Genomic DNA, 6833 nt, shown 5'->3' on the forward strand with positions numbered 1-6833 from the left:
CTGGCATTTATTTTAAAAGTTTGCAAGATTATGCATTTAGGAAGAAGTCAGTTTTTTTCAGAAAGAAAATAAAACAATTAACTGAGAACTAGCCTCACATTAACCTGAAGAGGTACTTTCTGTGTCATAAATTTGTGGAGCTTGAAAGCATTTCGACAAGATAACCCAGCATGTGTATTGATTGTTGCTTACTCAGAACACTACTGATCTAGAGTACAACTTTGTATTTATGTGTGTGTCCATAGCACCACCTCCTTTCCACGGAAACCATTAAGATTCAAATTGCTGACTGTTTCCTACAATTCACCAACTCAATACTTAAATCAGTATGCTAATTTTAAAGTAATTCTCCAAAAGAATTAATAGGAGGAGGGCTGATGTTCCCTGGTCATGACAAGATGGAGCCAATATTCTGGCCCAAATGCAAGCAAAATTTTCTGAGGGGTGTCCAGGTACTAATTTTGACTCTAAAACACATTGTTCACCCTTTGCAAATGAACTGCCAGCAGCACACTTTCCCCTGTCCACAGTAGCAGATGGGATTTATATCATATAAATATTTAACAACCCCGCTACAATTCACATATCACTTATCCAGCCAGCAAGAAAACGGAGCATAATCAGCTACTGCCCAAGCTGCATTTTCTGCAGACCTCAGGTTGTCACTAAGCTGTGCTCCTGTGCTCTGCTGCTGTTATTTCTGTGCCATGGCTAGATTGCATTAAAACAGGCATGCAGCTCAGGCTGTGCTCACGCACATGCCCTCACTGACATACGTCCCCATTGCTGCCATCCTGCACCTCTGTCAGGCTCCTGCCACCCAAGGGCAGGACTCGGCGCTTGCCCAGGCTAGGCTGTAGAAAGTTCTTGATAGCCGTTTCTCCAGCCTGCTGAGGTCCCTCTGAAGGACAGCCCTGCCCTCCACTCCCCAATTTGGCACCCTCCCCAGACTTGGCCACAGGTGGGAATGTGGCCCTGGCAGTGCCTGGTGCAGGAGGCAAGAGTCCAGGTGGCAGGGTCATGCTGTGGTGCCATCTCAAGGTCCCTGGCCAACTGCGGAGGGGAGGGAAAGGCCAGGGGAGGATGCTGAGCTGGAGCCTTGAGGTTTTGCTTGCTAGCCCTCCATGTGGCAAGAGACAACTTGTGTGCAGCTGGAGGGGTGGTCCGGACTTCAGGGGCAGAGGAAGACACAGCTCTGATCCTCACTTGGCTCCCATGGCTCCAGGCAGGAAATCTTATTCTTGGACACAAACAGGTGGCATGAGAATATTACTTGGTAAATCAGATAAGCTGCAATCTCATTATGCCAACGAATGAGCAGGCCAGAAATGTTTGAGTGTAGCTGTCAATGCAGCATCCTGTAAGGATAATGTCTAATCAAATTAGTCACTTGCACCTCCCCTCCCTGCAGCCTCTTGGTAAGAAGGAAAACATTGTTCCCACAAAGAAGGGACAAAAGCATCTTCAGACCTAACATCCCCCATGCTTGACATCACCCTTTCTGCTTTGCGGGTAGTATCTGCACCATCTGCTTTGGACACAGTCCCAGAAATAGCTCTAACAGTACTGCTTCTCTTGGGCAGTATGCTTTGCACCATGTCATCTGGATGATTTTACTTCACAATTGGAGTTTTTAATAGTGTCCATCCTAGGGCTGGGGAGAAACTGTGATATGAGTTGTTGGGAGGGGAGGAATTTTATTCCCAGAGACTCCTGCTCATTTTCCCAGCCACCAGTGAAGCCTTCAGGGCAGCTCAAGCATTTGAGGTTTCCATTTGAAGCACTGTTTAAAGGGCATCCACCAACACTCAGCAAGGCAGAGACCTTAGGCCGACTCTGCAATTCAGTTTCAAAGCTGTTAAAACCAGAATTGTGCAACCACACATGCTCAGATACTATTATGCTCTGTGACAGTCTAGTGCAAGTTTCCTAAAATAGCGATCTCATCCTCCCCCAAAATCATCCATTGTCTGCCTAAGTCCAGTCAAACAGCATTATACTATTGCAAGCTTAGACTGTATCCACCTCAGTTGTCACTGGTACACCAGCAATGGCTTTCATGGTGCCACCCAAGTTTCCCTGAAGGGCTGGGGAGGGCCTGCAGCCTTTGCACCGTGCCTTAAATTCTGGGTACGTCAGCTCACCCTTCTTCAAGGGATTTGCTCTGGTGCTGCTGGCTCCCTTTGCACAGATGACTTAGGTTTCCACTTGCCTCTCCTACACGTTTCAGTTGCGCTGCAGTTATACAGCCCTGTCTTGGTTTAACAGGTGATGTCTCACTTTCTCCACTGCTGCTGCTACAAACTTCAGCACTTTGGGACTTTTATTCTTTTCCCTTGTTAAGGAGAAATCTTCTTGTTAAGTTTCAAACCCTGAGTGCAGAGGAAGGAACTGAGCTTGGATCTTTCATATTTTGAGCCTGGAGTGTCACTGTTGGACATTGCTTGTTTTTCTTACAAATATTTCAAAACAAAAACATTCATCTTGAACTTAACAGAACATTTCATATCAAACAAAGTGTGAATATTTGGGAGGTTTGGATCCAAAAGAGTGCCTACTTCGATTCAATATGAATAGTTTACCTGTTTGCAATTCTTCAGCTCCCAAATCACAACCCAAAACCGCACACAAGGATTTGCATACCCCTTAATACAGCCACCAAACCTGTTTATGTCAGCTTATACATAAAGAGTGAAGCCATGCAGCCTGGAAAATGCCATATGTTACTAAGCCCAAAGGATATCCTGTTCAGACATGGGGCATCCTGAGTACATCCTCTGACTGTATAGCTCTGTGCTAGGGATCCAGTTCATATACAGCCTGATTCTTGGAGATTGAAATAATTCAGGGAAGTGGCTATGAGCTCTGTCCAGACCTTCTCTCCTTCCACAGATCTGATGTCCTGGCTCAAGGAAAGTCTACTAGATCAGAAAAACAGCCAGGTCACAGTATGCTAGACCGTAAGAGGAGCTACACTTTGCTTCAGACCTTCTTCAAAGTCCAGGTGATAGGAAACTTCATTCCTTTGGGATACTAGAATCCAAAATGCAGTAGTCCCCTGGCAATTTTTTAAATTGGTTTTACTTTAACCAGTCCTTTTTCCTCTCCTTCATTGTGGGATGAAATAAGGCTTATACTTTAGAGCACATTGGAAAGGCCCAGGTTGATACTGGGGTGGAGGCCTTGGAAGGCAAAAGGATGCCTCTGGCTTTCACCATGCGTTAATCATCCAGAAAATTGCCCCCATCTGGCAGGTTTACACTGCTGCAAGTGAAGTTTTTCCTGGTGTCGAGGCAATGGTTTCCTCACATGTAACTGGCCTGAGAGGCCATGGACTATGGCAGGCTGGACCCACAGAAAAATGGGTTTCCCTCCACCTATAAGAAGTTTGTCCATATCACTTCCAACAAGCTGGTGTCATTACATGTGCATCATTTCTGACAAGAGGTGTTCTCTGGAAAAAAGGATGGCGTCTCAGTTTCTGGAGTTATCTGAGATAAGGGGAAAGCTGCCTCTTCCCACTACTGTGGAAGCCCTTCCAGTGCAGATCTGAAATCTCCTATCCTGCATAACTACGGAGAACAGGCTGTTCACTTTTTCTTAGCAGTAGCCTTTTATACATTGGAGGACTGTTTTGTTTAGAGAAGAGATGACTCAAAAGAGACACAACAAACTTGAGTCTTTCATTGGAGGTCACGTTTTTCCACTGTCTTCCAGGTGATACATCCGTTTAGTACAACTTGGCATAGTCTGTTATACAATAGAAGGTTCATCGTAATGGATGTACATCTCCTTCTGCCTGGCAGTGTTGACACATATTCAGCCTGTGATAAGCCCAGGTGGTGGCTCATCCACATGAATTCACCAGCTGACTGTTCTCCACATAAGTAGGGCTTTCCATGCACCCTTGGCGAGTTCTAGTCCTCTTCTCCTGTACACACCTATCTGCAATTTAGTTTTAAGATGGTGCTCAAACACATTTACATACACCTGACTACGGCTCATGCCCTGGCTTAATATGCATTTTTCCACTCATCAGTGGAAATACTGAGATGCTCTATATCTAAGACAGCCTCTGCAGAGAATCCTGCTCAAGAAGTACTTACATTTCATTAGTGAGCTACTAACGACTCTTCAGCTTCCAAAGAGATTTGCCACCACCTTTGTAACTATTTCATCTAAGCTCTCACCTTAAAAGACAGAGTATCTTGTGTATCATTTCCTCCTGAGTCAAGAGCTCTGACAGTCACTACTTTCCTTCTGTCCATAGACTTCTTACTCTGGCGTAGAGGAAATCTTGCCAGTACGACACAGTTTACTCTTGACAAAACCACACTGGCTGTTACTTGTCTCCTCTAGTTATTTACAGAAACATGTTTGCTGCTGTATTTTCTTAGAAGCGAGCTTTAAAGTGGTCTCTTAATGGCATTCTTCAGTTCTTCCTTTTTCCTGTTTGGCTGAAAGAACCGCTACATCTACCTTTTCCCAGCATTTCAGAACCTCAGAAGATCCTCCATTAATTATCAGAAAAAGCCATTAACTACTGAGAGGTTACTTCATACAACCCTCTAAGCACTCCAGTCCTTCAATACTTTCCTTGATACTCCTGCTTTTTCCAATATGATAACAGAAAATGCTCATTGCCCTTCATGTTCCTAATTTAATCTCATTGTGGATCTTGACCTTTCTGACTTTCCATTTTCACTCATTCATGATATTTTTGTAGTCATTTTCAATAATTTTGCCATGCTTGCACACTTTCTGTCTTTTTTTCTCTTGCTTAAGATTAACAAGAGCACATAATTTAAAAAATAGGCTGTTTTTTTCCAGTTTCAAACTCTCATTTCATGATCTCACTCACCTAAACTGTTTCTCTCCTTCAAGTTCTCAGCTAGTTCTTTCCCTTGCCTCCAGTCAAAACCAAAGAAAACTTCCTCTTGCTCTTTCTGCCACCCTTTGTACCCAGAAAACTGCTGCAACATGCAAGACCTTGCTGAACAGCCTGCGACCTGAAGCATTGCCATCCCTACATACGTCAGGCAATTAAAATTCCCCACTGCGACCAAGTCCTGTGCTTGGGACAGTCCTGCTTGTTGCTCACAAAAAGGCTTCAGACACCCCTATTCTGGAGACCTGGAGCAGACTCCCACCACACTAGTGCTGAGCAGGTCCTTGTCCCTCCATTAGAACATGGACGTTAGAGGCAGTATACGCACCTCGGCACACACCACTTTCTTCAAGTCTTCTTGACAAATAATTCTATTTTAATGTCCTGACTATGAGAATTATCAGAAGAAGTTTCTGCCACGCTAGCGTAAAGGCACCTAAGACATTCAGCCAGTTCACCCAACAGCTTTCCTACTGCATCTCCAGTGATCTAGGGAACTGAAAGAGGGAACTGAAAGGAGAAAATGGAATTATAAATGGTAACTTTTTAGATCTTTTTCTCGGCTTCCACTGTTTTACCTGCAATCTTCTGAAAGGATTTCTCTCTTAACTCCCTTCTCCTATTCTCCCATGCCTTTCTGTGAGAGGTGTTTGCCTCCTGTTTCAGAGGTGGTCACAGATGGATCAGCAGCTATCTCTTCTGTCCTGCCTGCTGATGGGAGCCAAGGCTCTCTCCACTTGTCCCTCTCCTGAGCATCAGATCCACCTGCATAAGCATTTCTAACACTTCTACCACAGGTCCTTCTCTTGTCACTGTCCTTCCAGGCACACACATTCGCATTTGGGCTGGTTTGCACCACCCTTGGCAGTAATGCCAACGCTCACAGGGACGGGCAGCCTGGACCTTTACTCCTTGGGCAGGTGAGACTTGATTAGCTTCCTGCAACACAGTGGATAGGACTTACCCCTGTTCCCCACTGATGAAAACTTGTGTGCATTGTTTAATTGCCCTGAAGAGTAGTGGACTCTGGCATTTTGCCCCCCAGCATGACACTGACCCTCACCTGCTGTTTGCACAGCATGGTGGCTTCACTGATGTGAAACAACTTCTGTCCCTCATGGCCATAATTCCCACCCTTTCTCCACTGATAGCGATGAGGGAAATTTTTCTGCCTTCCTTGGTGTTTTGTGTGGTTTGTTTGTTTTTTTTTTTTTTGTCTGCACGACTTCCCATGCTCAGTGTTTCAACCCAGCCACCCCAACTTGAAGCTCTCTAGATTCCTTCCTAAAGGAATGCCACTAAGAGGTGTGTTTTCCTCTCCTGGTTCTTACTAGCAAGAAGAAAAGGCCACAGACCTTGCAAATTCAGTTCCAGTCCTGGATTAAAGCATTCAGGATTGGTGCTTCCATTTGAGAGCAACCCTTACAGCAGCAGATGAATAACCATGCAATAGTAGAGGGAGACCTGAAAGAGCAGCATTACCTCACTGTATTTGTTCTGACCACTGTGCTCTTTTGTGAAGGATGCACTTCCCACTACTGCAGGGAGCTGGGAGAGCAGAAATAATAAGATGCTCACCTTGTTAGCCAAGGATTAGGTCCAAGCAGTATATATTTAATTAGACTTTAAAGAGCTTATTTCAATGTTAGGAGATACAGTTCTTCCCTCTTGCTGCTGCCTCAATATAATTGTTTCAGTAAGTGTTCTGCTTATCAAGAGAAAGGAGAGTGTTTTCAGATATTGCGAGTACTCAGTTTTTGTTTGCATTTAGATTAAGAAGAAGAAAGTTGACCCAGAGCTCTTGTAGAGGTCATCTAATCTGTTTGGTTGAGAAGATCTGTCCTCCCACAGATTCACCCTCGGCGCTATAAAGGAATACCTCTTCCTGGTGACAAGCTCTCTTCGCAGTGTTAACTCACCCTTGGTCATTCTAGGAGTAACATCT

The sequence above is a fragment of the Tauraco erythrolophus genome, chromosome Z (genome assembly GCF_009769465.1).
Source record: "Tauraco erythrolophus isolate bTauEry1 chromosome Z, bTauEry1.pri, whole genome shotgun sequence".
NCBI lineage: Eukaryota > Metazoa > Chordata > Aves > Musophagiformes > Musophagidae > Tauraco > Tauraco erythrolophus.